A 12,048-nucleotide genomic window follows, 5' to 3' on the forward strand; every position below is an offset into this window, starting at 1 on the left:
AGTTTCTTGGATTCCAGTGGCCACTTCAACTGTGGATCATCCCCAACGATCCACTGTCTTATTGTGGGGGGGAGGATTTAGTGTGCCGGGCTGGGCTGCAGTACAGGGACAAAGACAACTGCTAGCAATCAGATCCCTTGGGGCTCTCCTTCCAGGCTCCATCTGTAGTCCCAAAGGGTTCTGGTCTCCTGCAGGTTCTCTCTGACAACTGTTAGTCCCAGGCAGGTACCTCAGGAACACCAGGGCCTCTCGAGATGGCACCGGCTGCTTGTGGTCACACGGTGGAGCTCTGCTTGAAAACCTGAAGTCATCTTCAGTGTTTTTCAAACACTCAGCACCTCCTCATGAGCTGCCCTGGTTCAATCCTGTCAGTGAAACACGCACACAATAAGTGGAATTTCTATCATGAGAAAACGTGACCTTTCAGGATGGATATTCACTGTATGGAAAGAAATACCAATCTTCCGCTGTTCTTGCACTGACAACTCTCTCTCATTCTGTGCATGTAACTGCCCTCATTTTACAGGTATTTCCACCTGCCCTGATTAGGCTGACCACGTTGGAAGCCACCTTTCCAGCTGCCTGTCTCAACCTTTGCAGTTTCTATTGTTATCCCAATTTCCTCTCCCCTTAATCTCTGATCATTTATAGCCCTTTTAATGAGTGCAGTTCTTTGAGTTTCAGGGAGCTAATGTTTGTCCCTCCTTAGCAGTTTGTCTCACTGTGTCCTTAGCCAGCTAACTGTTTAATTAATATGCCTTTCATATTAATATTTATCATTTCCTATCTATGTACGTGACATATTTCTTGTACAGTTATCTTTTGGGAAGGAGAACTTCAGTGGAGGCATACAGCTGAGGAGTACGTTCTATTTCTTGGTAACCTGTGTTACGCTTTGTTACGCTTACTGTTCTTTGTTTAAAGGTAAGAGAAACCCTTCTGCACCCGTGTCCTCTGAGGAGAGCAGGTGGCAGCTGCTACAAAGGATCTGAAACATTCAGTGCAGACTTTAGAAGAGAAGTCTGATGTAAGGAAAAGCAAGGCAAGTGCCAGGTGGCATTAAGCAGACAGGGCTGGGGAGATGGGCAGTCACGTTGTCCATGCAGTGTCAGATTAAGCAACTGCTCTTCCTGCCTATGCAGGTCTCCTTAAGGGACACCCTGGATCCACCCTGGATCCACATCAATTGGAGAACGATGCTCCAGAGCCAATGGAAGAACATTATGGAACAGACACAGCTCACTGTAACCTTCTGCACTTTAGAAAGATCCACGGTATATTTAGTGCTACTTCTGCGAACGTAAGGTACTGAGAGGAGAATCACGGAATCATTAAGGTTGGAAAGCTCATCCAGTCTAACCATCCACCTGCCACCAACACTGCCCAACAAACCCTGTCCTGAAGTACCACAGCTACCCTTTCCTTACGCACCTCCAGAGACTCCACCGCTTCCCTGGGCAGCCTGTGCCAATGCCTCGCCACCCCTTCTGGGAGAAACTTTTCTTAATATCCAATCTGAACCTCCCATGGTGCAATGTGAGGCCATTCCCCGTAGTCCTATTGCTATTTACCTGGGAGAAGAGGTCCCATCTCACTGTAACCTCCCTCCAGGTAGCTGGACGGAGCGATAAGGTCTGCCCTGAGCCTCCTCTTCTCCACACGGAACCATCCCAGCTCCCTCTCCCACTCCCCGTTAAGTCTTGCGCTCCAGACCCCTCCCAGCTTTGGTGCCCCTCTGTGGATACACTCCAGGGCCGCCATGTCTTCTTGTAGGGAGCGGCTGGGCTGGGCTGGGCTGCAGTTGATGGGACAAGGACAACCGCTAGCAATTTAGATCCCCTGGGGCCACTGGCAAATCACAGCGACGATCGCATCCCCGCTCCTGACTGCCCCATTTCAGGCTGCCATTGGGCTCCTTGGCCACTGGAGGGCACTGCCGGCTGTCACCAGCACCCCAGACCCTTTTCGTCCGTGCAGCCTTACAGCCGCTCTGCCCCAAGCCTGTAGTGACGGTGCCTGGGGTTTCTGTAGCCGAAAAGCAGCACTCAGCTCTTGACGTTCTTAAAACTCATGCAGTTGCAGTCAGCCCAGTGATTCAGCCTATCTCAGTCCGTCTGTGGGACGCTTCCTCCTAACTTGGTGTCATCTGCAAACTTACTGAGGGTGCACCCAATTCCCTCATCCGACTCGTCAGTGAATACACTGAACAGGACAGGCTGCAGCGCCGACCCCTGAGGAACGCCTCTCAGAACTGGACTCCATCTGGATCTCTCTGGGCCTGGCCCTCCTAGCAGTTTTTTACTCAGCAAAGAGTGTACCCATCCCAGCCATGGACTGCCAGCTTCTCCAGGAGAATGCTACAGGAGGCGGTGTCAGAGGCTTTGCTCCAGTCCAGGTAGCTTCCACCCACAGCATCTCATCCACCAGGTGGGTATGTAGTCATAGGAGGACATCAGGATGATCCTTCTCGTAGATGGGCACCACATTAGCAAGTATTCAGTCACCTGGGAACTCCCTGATTGATTAGGGCTGCTAGGATGCCACGTCCACCAACTGCCTCAGTACCCTCAGGTGGATCCAGTCCAATCCCACAGATGTGTGACAGCCCGGGTGGAGCAGCAGGTCACGTGCTGTTTTATTCTGAATTGTGGAGGGTTTATTCTGCTCCCCACCCTGTCTTCCAGTTCAGGGGGCTGAGTACCCTGAGAATAACGGGCCTGACTATTAAAGACAGATGTAAAAAAGGCGTTGAGAACCTGTCTGCTTTTCCTCATCCTTTCTCCTTGCACTGGGGTGGAAGGGGATCCATCCTGTGCCAGCCACGTGCACTTGTGTTAGGCTGTTAGGGTGCCTTGGCATGTTTATACAGATATTTATTTGGGTCCCAGATTGACCAACTGAACCGAGTTAGATTCAGAGAATCATAGACTGGTTTAGGTTGGAGCGATATTAAAGATCATACAGTTCCAACCCCTCTGCCATGGGAAGGGTTGTCATGCAGTAGATCAGGTTGCCCAGAGCCACATCCACCCTGGCCCTGAATGCCTCAAAGGATGGGGCAATCCAAAACCTTTCTGGGGGACCTCTTCCTGTGCCTGACAGCCCCCACAGTGAAGAATTTATTTGATCACCAACAAAGATATTAAAAACAGCAGTCCCAAGATGGAACCCTGAGGGATTCCTTAATATAACCACTTATTGTTAGCCTCCACCTGGACACAGAGCTGCTGACCACAACCCTCAGGCTGCAATCATACAGCCAGCTACTAATCCACTTTTCAAATCCACGTATCTCCAAATTAGAGATAAGGATATGGAGTGAGACCATATCAAAGCCTTGCACAAGTCCAGGTAGATTACTTCAGTGTATGGGAACTGCTGAGTCACGGCCTGAACCTCTGATTAGTCACCTGAGGCGAGCAATGAGGCAGCCCTGGGAGCACAGGTGAAAGCAATTCACCTGTGCTGCAGGAAGGGGTGGAGCCTGGCTGCACCTCTCCTAGACCCATTCAAGAGCTGACTACCAGGGGGGAAGGATCTCTCTCTCTCTCTTCGGAAGATCCACTCCACTGGTCTTTCCTGAGCGAGCCCACGACACGGGTGAGCCTTCTATTTATTCTCTTTGTCTCGCTGTGCCTAACTCTCTTGCTTATTTCATTACTATAACATCTTAATATTATTAAATTATATAATATTCCTTTATATAATTTTCATTAATTATACACTTGGCGAGCCAGGCAGGCAAGCTGAATATACTGAAACTTACACTATGTCCTTTCTTTGGAATTTCTGTAAATGGTTCAAGGGGGAGAACACTACCCCCCTAGATAAAACAATTCCAGGGCAGATCCCAGGATTTGCGGGATCCCCTTATTATGAATTGGCAACTATCATTGAAAAATGGGTCCCCTACGTGTTGTGGGAAACGTTTCCCCATATCGCCTAGCGGATTACTTTCAGGGACTAGGCAAAGATATATTAGTCACTAGAGAAAGACAATTAGCTGCTTCTACAGTGGCATGGCCACTATTAAATGCTTTAAACAATGCCGAAATAAGGAATAATACTTCAGTGAATGAAAATGAACTTTTAAAAGATCGTATTGAAAAGTTAGAGCAGGAACTTGGCCTATTAACAGGAAAAAAAAACCAATTCTATGTCTTCCAATAGGTCAAGTTCGTAGTATTTCAATAAACAATGACCAGGCTCCTGAATCAACGGACTGTGTTGATCAGGAAAATAAACCATCTAAATCGAATCTTGAATCCCCAATTTTGACGGACGCACTAGAAGTCCGTCCTGTTATATCTCAAAAAACAAAAAAGGTACAGGACAGACCAGCAGGGGTGCCGCCTGATCAGTGGCCCCCTGCTCAAACCCACTTGCACGTAACAGCCCAACCGTACACGGCAACAGAACTGATGGACTTAGTCCAACGATTCAGGCAGAAACCTAGAGAAAGTGTGCCGGCTTGGTTATTAAGACTATGGGATTCTGGGGCAGAAAGTGTTCTGGTGAATGGCCTGGAAATAGCCAAATTGGCCACAATGACCGTCCATCCTGCTCTTAGACAGAGATTATATGCAGGTAATCAATATAATGATGAAAACCATTCAATAATAGAATGGTTAATGGTGGCCTGCCGTATGGTATGGCCCAATAAATCTGATATTCCTTTACATACAGGGATGTGGTCCTCCATAAAACCAGGTAACGGTCACAGGATGTGCATTTTCAGTAGCCTAAGCGTAGCCTAAGTTGCTAAATATTGCAACATATTGGCATTGTGTGTTTATTGCTGTCTTTTTCAGGGCTTGCAAGAGTCAAAATGGAGCATGAAAACTGTAGTTAGAGAGTTTATTCTGCTAGGATTGTCTCAATCCCACAAAGTCCAGTCAATTCCCTTCTTCTTCTTCCTCCTGTTCTACATCATAATTCTCCCAAGCAACATCCTTATCATTCTCACAATTCAGGGGGATTCCCAGCTGGGATCACCCATGCATTTTTTCCTGGTTAATCTGGCATTCTTGGATATCTGCTACTGTTCTGTGACCCCACCCAAAATGCTGGCTGACTTTTTCTCAAATCCTAAGATCAACTCCTACAAGGCCTGATTGACCCAGCCTTTGTTTCTTCACTTCCTGGGAGCAGCAGCAGCTTTCCTGCTGTTGGCCATAGCCTGTGACTGTTACGTTGCTATTTGCAAGCCTCTCCACTACACCATGCTTGTGAACAGGACTGTATGCTGTGCCCTGGCTGGAGCTTCGTGGGGCGGTGGCTTCATTCATGGCATCATTCTATTTGCTCTCACCATCAAGCTCCCCTTCTGTGGCCCCAACGTCCTGGACGACTTTGTCTGTGATGTGCGTCAGTTGGCGAACTTGGCCTGTGCTGACCTTACACGGCGGAACTTCTGATGTTCCTCAACAATGGAGTTGTCATTGTCATGTGCTTTGCACTTCTCCTCATCTCCTACATAATCCTCTTGCTGAAGCTCCAGACACACCAAAACAAAGAACAAAATAACCTCCACCTGCGTTTCCCACATCATCGTTGTTTTTGTCACGCTTGGCCCAGCTGTCTACATATATGTCCTACCCTCTGAGGCTGTCCCAGTGGAAAAGGTTTCCATTGGGAAACCTTTCTTTTCCATACGGTTGTCTTCCCTTGACTAATCCCATGATCTACATGCTGTAACAAGGAGATCAAAAGCTCCGTGTGGAAGTTGGTCAGCAAATACATATTAAAAAAAAAATTTGAAAGAAATAAATGAAAGTTTATTTGTTCCTCGTTTTGTTCATGCAATTTTCTTAGGAACAAATCCACACTGTACGTTATGTAAAAGCATAATGTACAAGTGATAACCTTCAAGAAGTCCTTTTCTATCAAAAAAATCCCTAGAGTGATACTAAAACCTGTATGGAATAAGTTAAGGAAGAACCAACCTGTGTAAAGGAACCAACTCATGCACTATGAAGTTATCATTAAGAATCTTTTAAATTCATTAGAAAGTATCTGGTAGGTGTTGAGACTTCATAGAACTATTACTGGACTACTGGTTCAGCTTCAACCATGGTAATTCATTATTTCAGTTTATAGTCAAACTTTCACTGTTGATGCTGCCTTCTCGTTGGACTCATTCATGATCCCACCATTGAATGAGTTGATTACATTTCCACAAAGGGAGAGTGTGAAAGCTGCTGGATGATCCAGCTTGCAGGCAAGCTTTGCAATTCATATAGCATAGGCAAGACATTGCAATCTGTTAAGTAAAAATCAAAGACAATGTAGCTATAGCTTTACAGGACGTGCAGATCATAAACTTTATCCATACAGTTACAGACATTTGCAGCACAGATGTCTGTCTGAATTAGTCACTAAGGATTCCAGCAAAACTAACAGGCATTTCTAGGGAGAAGTTCAGCTAACCCTTTCTTAATTTCTACTTTGAGAAGTAATAAACCATGCCTTAGGCGTTTTTGTCTCGCCCCTTGTACTTGCCCTGTAATCCGCTTTATAGTTTGACCCCAAGGTGGTCAGCCAAATAATTCTTCTCAATGGGAAACTGTGCTTTCAGAGAGCATGGTTTTCTTACTGCAGTGTAACTTCCTTAGGCAGTGTAGATGATGCAGAGTGAGCTAAACACGTCTCCGTCCACAAAGTCCTCCAATAATCTCTCAGAAGACATTGCATCCTACAGGTCACGGAGTTCTTGGTTCTCACATAACGCTCTAGCATGCTGTAAATATCCAAATGCAGTTGCCCTTGCAGTAGGGTATTTTTGTTCTTGTTGTTCCTTTCTTCACTAACTTTCTACATATCACTAGGTGAAAGAAAACGCCATAAAGTCAAGAGTGCCTTTCTCAGGAATGCACTCAGCTCTGAGCACCACCACTTATACACGGCCTTCTGTCACACTGCTGCCATCAGCTGCCGCTGTCGGCCTCCCCAGTGCTTCCACCATGGTTACCTGACATCCCTACAGTCCTGCACCCGCTCAGAAGTAATACTTAAAATGCATTCTTCCATACTTCATGACAGAGGACTGAAGAGACTCACTTTTGCGTGGTGCTAAGGATGGTCCATCCCCAACACGTCCCTTTGCGCGCTGCAAGGCCCAGCTGGCATTCTGGCAGCCTGCTGGCTGCTGCTCCCTAACGCAGGGAACCGCACTGTGCTGCTTCTGAGGAGAGAAAGAAAGGAGGGTCCATGGAAATGGGCACCCAACATCTGCAAAGAGATGCAGTGTTCCAGATCGTGCCAGAGACAGGATATCACAGTGCTGAGTCATTAGCTACCACTAAAGGAAACAAACATTTGGGAGAGTATTCACAGCAACTGCTGCAATTTCTGGGCATACCCCAGCTTTCTTACTGTTCAGGTGGAGAAGACTGGCGCTCACAGACATCAGTTCAGTGGGTTAAACCAACACACCTGCAAAATGCCAGCATTATTCAGGAAACAGTCTTCAGGTGCCACAGTTCAATCCACGCAAAGTTATTGTGCAGAGCCTTAGCTCTTGACTTCCATTTCTTCCCTAAATTTTACTACTGCAAGCAGCTAGAACAAACCTTTCAGGTGAAATTCAGGGCAGCAGGGACCTGGCAAACCATAACTAGGTGCAGCTGGCAGGAGGGCAGTTCACGCTCTTTGCTCCCACCCTGCCCCAGCAGGTTAAGGAGCCTGGCAATGCTGTCCTGTTGCAGCACATGCAGAATCCAACCGGTTATGGAGGTAACAAAGGACCAGTAGTGCTCCCCCTGCTCCAGCTTTTCCCCTTCAAAATGAGAGAAAGGAAGAAAACCCAAACAAATAAATCCAGCCATACTTTTCCATATGCAGAGCAGGAATGGGAACTGCGTCTGTCTTCTCATTGAGACAGTGGTGGGGAAGCTCAGTTCCTGGGGTCCTCTCCACAGGGACTGCCCCCTGGCTTCACTCTTTCTTCAACTGCCTCAATCCCCAAAATCTCCTTTTGGAAAGAATCCCTAAAGAAAGAATCTGCAAGTGAAAAATAGTAAGGAGAAGCATTTTCCCAGCTTTCTTCTATCATGCACTCTAAAGTACTCTTGAGTAGGACAGTGTCTTAAAATCAACTGGTTACAAGAACCATCCCCAAAATACAACTAGATTCTGTACAGCTGCCATGATTTCTGACAGCAAGTGTTCTCCATCTCCTCAACATTTATACACCTTGAAGCAAGTGGCTGGTGTTGCTGTCATGAAGAAAACTCCCTTTGTCTTCCACCCCTACTGCAGCCGCAATAGCTGCACTGGTACGATCCACGTGTTCAACAGACAGGGAAGGAATAATCTTGTCTATAAATAGTGATAAGCATTTTCAGCATCACAGTGCATGTGTAGGCTTGTTCAGTCAAGAAATCAGACGATACGACCAGCAGAATATATATTAACAGATTATTAATCTACTTCCTATAGTAAGTTTTGATGAAGTAATTTCTAGCTTTCTTCTGATGTTTTTATTTTGGTAGTTTGTAATATATTATTAAATAGCTATTATTTTTGTCTGTATTTCCTATGACAAAAGTTCACTAAAAATGGAAATTTTTCTAATAAAGAACTGATCAGCAGTCTCTTCAGATAGAATCTGAACAGAAACTTCAGTGCTTTTTTTTTCCCTGAGAGTCAGTACAGTTTAGAACCTGCTAATCCTGACTGCATCTTTCACTAATGTTTGAGGTCAAAAAGCTAAATCTTGAGGGAAAAAAATAAATAATACCTGAAAGCTTACAGTAACTAATACACTTTGAAACAGCAATGATAGAATATACTGAATAAATGTATCTTCCACGTGAAGATTTTTATATCTTCTGATGAGTTATGCAACTTATTAGAAACAATGTTAAGAAAAACTATTGTAATTTTATTTTATGATTTTTAATATTGTGCTTGCTTCAAGCTGTGAACTACTGTTGTTCTCTTAAAAAAAAAAAAAAAAAAAATCAAGGAAAATTGCACCTAGGTATGTATAAGGATTATTTTTAATGCTAATGTGTGAAGATTATGCAGAAGCATACTTTAGATACGATCCCACTGATTCTTTGACTCACAAACATCCATTAAAATTGAAAGATACATTGTAGATAAGCCAGCTTCTTATGTGCCTGAAAATTGAGTAACAGATTTCTAATTTTAGAGAAATTACCTGTTTATATATTTTATTCACTTATTTGTTTTTTGATAAAACACAGTCAGGATATGTTTTGAGCTTTTAAGAGGGAAAGTAAATTTACAAGTAAAAAATTAAAAACTGTATAATGTAAAAGCTAAAAGCAAGTTTAATAATTATCGACTTATATAGATTGGTGTAAAATTTTCAAATTATCAGAAAAAGTCTGGAAAGAAAGAAGTATTCCAAATTCCAAAAAATATTGCAATAGTATTCCTGAAGGATGCTTTCCCAGGATTTACTGGGATCTTTACTGGACAAAGTATTTCCCCTTCAGCTCAAACTAGCTGTGTGCTCTGGTGGCCAGGCAGGGTCCTGTCCACCTCTCCCCAGATGGCCACCTCTGTCTTGGCACCAAACTATCCATCCCATAAGTTTACCACTAGCTGGCGGAGTCCCAACTCCAGTACCACCTTGCAGGCTCACATGGCCATTCCTGGTAATTCTTTTGACAACAAAAGCTCCTGTGAGACCATCCTTCGCATCTCCATCCTTTTCCCTTGCCAAAATCTGTCATTTCTTCTTCCCCAAGTCCTCAGGAATAGGGGAAGGCAGAGACCAGCATTCTCTGAGCTGCTGTGCCAGGACAACAGAAGGAATCCAGCAGAAGGACCTGAGCTGACTGGGGCCCTGAGAATGTGTCAAACAAGTTACAGAAGTGGCTACTCATGTGGAGAAGATGACTTTGGTTCTGACATGAAGCAGCCTGAAGTTCAGCATGAAGGTCATCTTTTCAAGATGAGGCATATTGAACAATTGATTCAATAAATAAAAAATGAGTAATACTTAAGAAAACGAACTCACAAAAACAACAAAAACAACACATATTTCTCTCTCTATTTTTTCCCCCCTTTTGGACCTTGAGAATCTGCATGGGGATTCTTAAGTCCCTACCTGGTGTCCCTGGTATGAAAAAGACATTGCCACATGGAGCAAGAGCTCAGCCAGGGCTGGTGAGAGTCCGGGGCACCCAGCAGTCGCAGCAAAGGCTGAGGGAACTGCCTACAATCAGTATTAAAAAAAGTGAGTGTTACCTACAGATGCTTACTGGGATTGTGGAAGATCATGAAGCCTGGCTTTTCTCACAGGTGCTCAGTGACAGGAGCACAAGCGGCACCAGACACATGCTGCAGCATGGACATCTTCCAGCTGGGAGAAAAAGACTGTCCCCATGAGGATGCGTTCCCAGAAAGCATGGGGGTCTCTGTCTTCCCCATGATATCTAACCTTGACTCAATCTATCTGAATGTAACTCCCCTCCTCTGAAGAAAAGCTCTGGGCAACATGTTCCAGTACTCTGTAACCCTCATTGTGAAGAAGTTCTTTCGCTTATTGGTTCGTAACTTCCTATGCTCAACTTTATGGCCATTTCCCCTTGTTCTGTCCCCATGGACTGCTGAAAAGAGGTTGGCCATGTCCCTTTGACTCCCACACTTAAGATATTTATAGACATTAATAAGATCCCCTCTCAGTCTTCTTTTCTCAAGGCTGAAAAGATTCAGGTTACCTAGCCTTTCCTCATAGGGGAGACTCTCCAGGTCACTTGTGGTCCTCTGCTGGACTATCTCCAGGAGATCCCTGCATTTTTTTGTACTGGGAAGCCCAGACCTGGATAGAGTACACCAGGTGAGGCCTGACCAGAGCAGAGCAGAGGGGGAAGATCACCTCCCTGGACCTTCTGGCCATGCTCTTTTCAATGAACTCATTGGCCTTCTTGGTCATCAGAGCAGTATGTTGATAATATATTGTTTATGTGCTTAAATTTTCATAATGATATTTTGGTGCCCGTGATTAATAACAACAAGAAAATACTCTACATGTGTGGAATATGGTAGCCCAGCGAGAGGCTCTTTGATACATTTTACGTGTTTGAAAGATAGATGCTTTTAAAGGATAGATTCACGGTTAATGCTTTTTAGTCATACAGAATTAGTATATGCATTAGTGCCCATACAGCAGCATAAGGCTCACATAATATGTTAAGAAAAGAATGCTGAAAGTGAAGATCCTCACTCTAAAAATGTTTTAATCTAAAAAGTATGTCAGATGAAATGGAGTTAATGTAAGTGAAAAAAGTGAGAAAAATTTCACCTAAGATTGCCAGCAATCATTAGTACAGAACCTTTATATTTTTAATCCCAGTGAAATGTTTTGTAAGAAGTGTGCAGAGTTGATCGTGTAGAAGCCATTGGCAATTTTGAAATATGTGTGAATGGTAAATTTCCTATGAATATTGTTGGCTTGATTTCAGATATATTCACAAGCATTTCTCTGGAAAGTACACTGCTATTCTGTCCAATGTAAATTCACTGACACCTGCTCTTAGCAGGAATTTTTTAGTAATTCAAGGCAGTAACGTTTATCAAAGTAGCTAAATTAGCTGTTATGAAATCACTGTTGAGTTTTTGTGAATGAGCACCTCTATGCACTATTCTACTTCTATTCTAGCACTTTTCAGACACTAACATAGGTAATAGACTAATGAGGCAGGGGAACCTGCGAATCCAAGCCCTGGGAAAAGGAAAAGGGGAAAAGGTAGGGAGATGGGTCTAAAAACAGCACAGTGGCAATGATCTGAGGAGAAACAAACTAATTTACTAAATAAGATATCAGAATGCAAGATAACATACTATAATGCAATATAATATAACGTAATTAGAATTGAAGCTAATAACTAAAGTGAGAGTGTCTGAAAAATAGAAGCCTTACTCTAATTAAGCTGAGGTGATATGGCTGGGAGCAGAGATGAGCCAGAAAATCAAAAAAGGGAAGTCAAGAGATCTACGAATGGTTTTTATCTTTCCCACTGAGCAGAAATGGTAACAGAACAGTGAGCAGTCCTCTGGGGGATATAGTTC

General features: G+C 44.2%; 1 long non-coding RNA gene across 2 annotated transcripts; it reads right to left on the reverse strand.

Annotated features, from left to right (window-relative positions):
• Positions 1-5,204: 5,204 nt before the first annotated feature.
• On the reverse strand, positions 5,205-8,382 carry LOC149913424 (uncharacterized). 2 transcript variants are annotated; one of them, XR_016461117.1, is made up of 2 exons: positions 7,829-8,382; positions 5,205-7,183 (listed from the first exon to the last, which is right to left on the reverse strand). It is a non-coding gene; the product is annotated as an uncharacterized LOC149913424 (long non-coding RNA). The 2 variants fall into 2 exon arrangements; XR_016461116.1 differs by having other exon boundaries at positions 7,375-8,382.
• Positions 8,383-12,048: the final 3,666 nt, after the last annotated feature.

Source organism: Phasianus colchicus, chromosome 37 (genome assembly GCF_987193195.1).
Source record: "Phasianus colchicus chromosome 37, bPhaCol1.hap1.1, whole genome shotgun sequence".
Lineage (NCBI taxonomy): Eukaryota > Metazoa > Chordata > Aves > Galliformes > Phasianidae > Phasianus > Phasianus colchicus.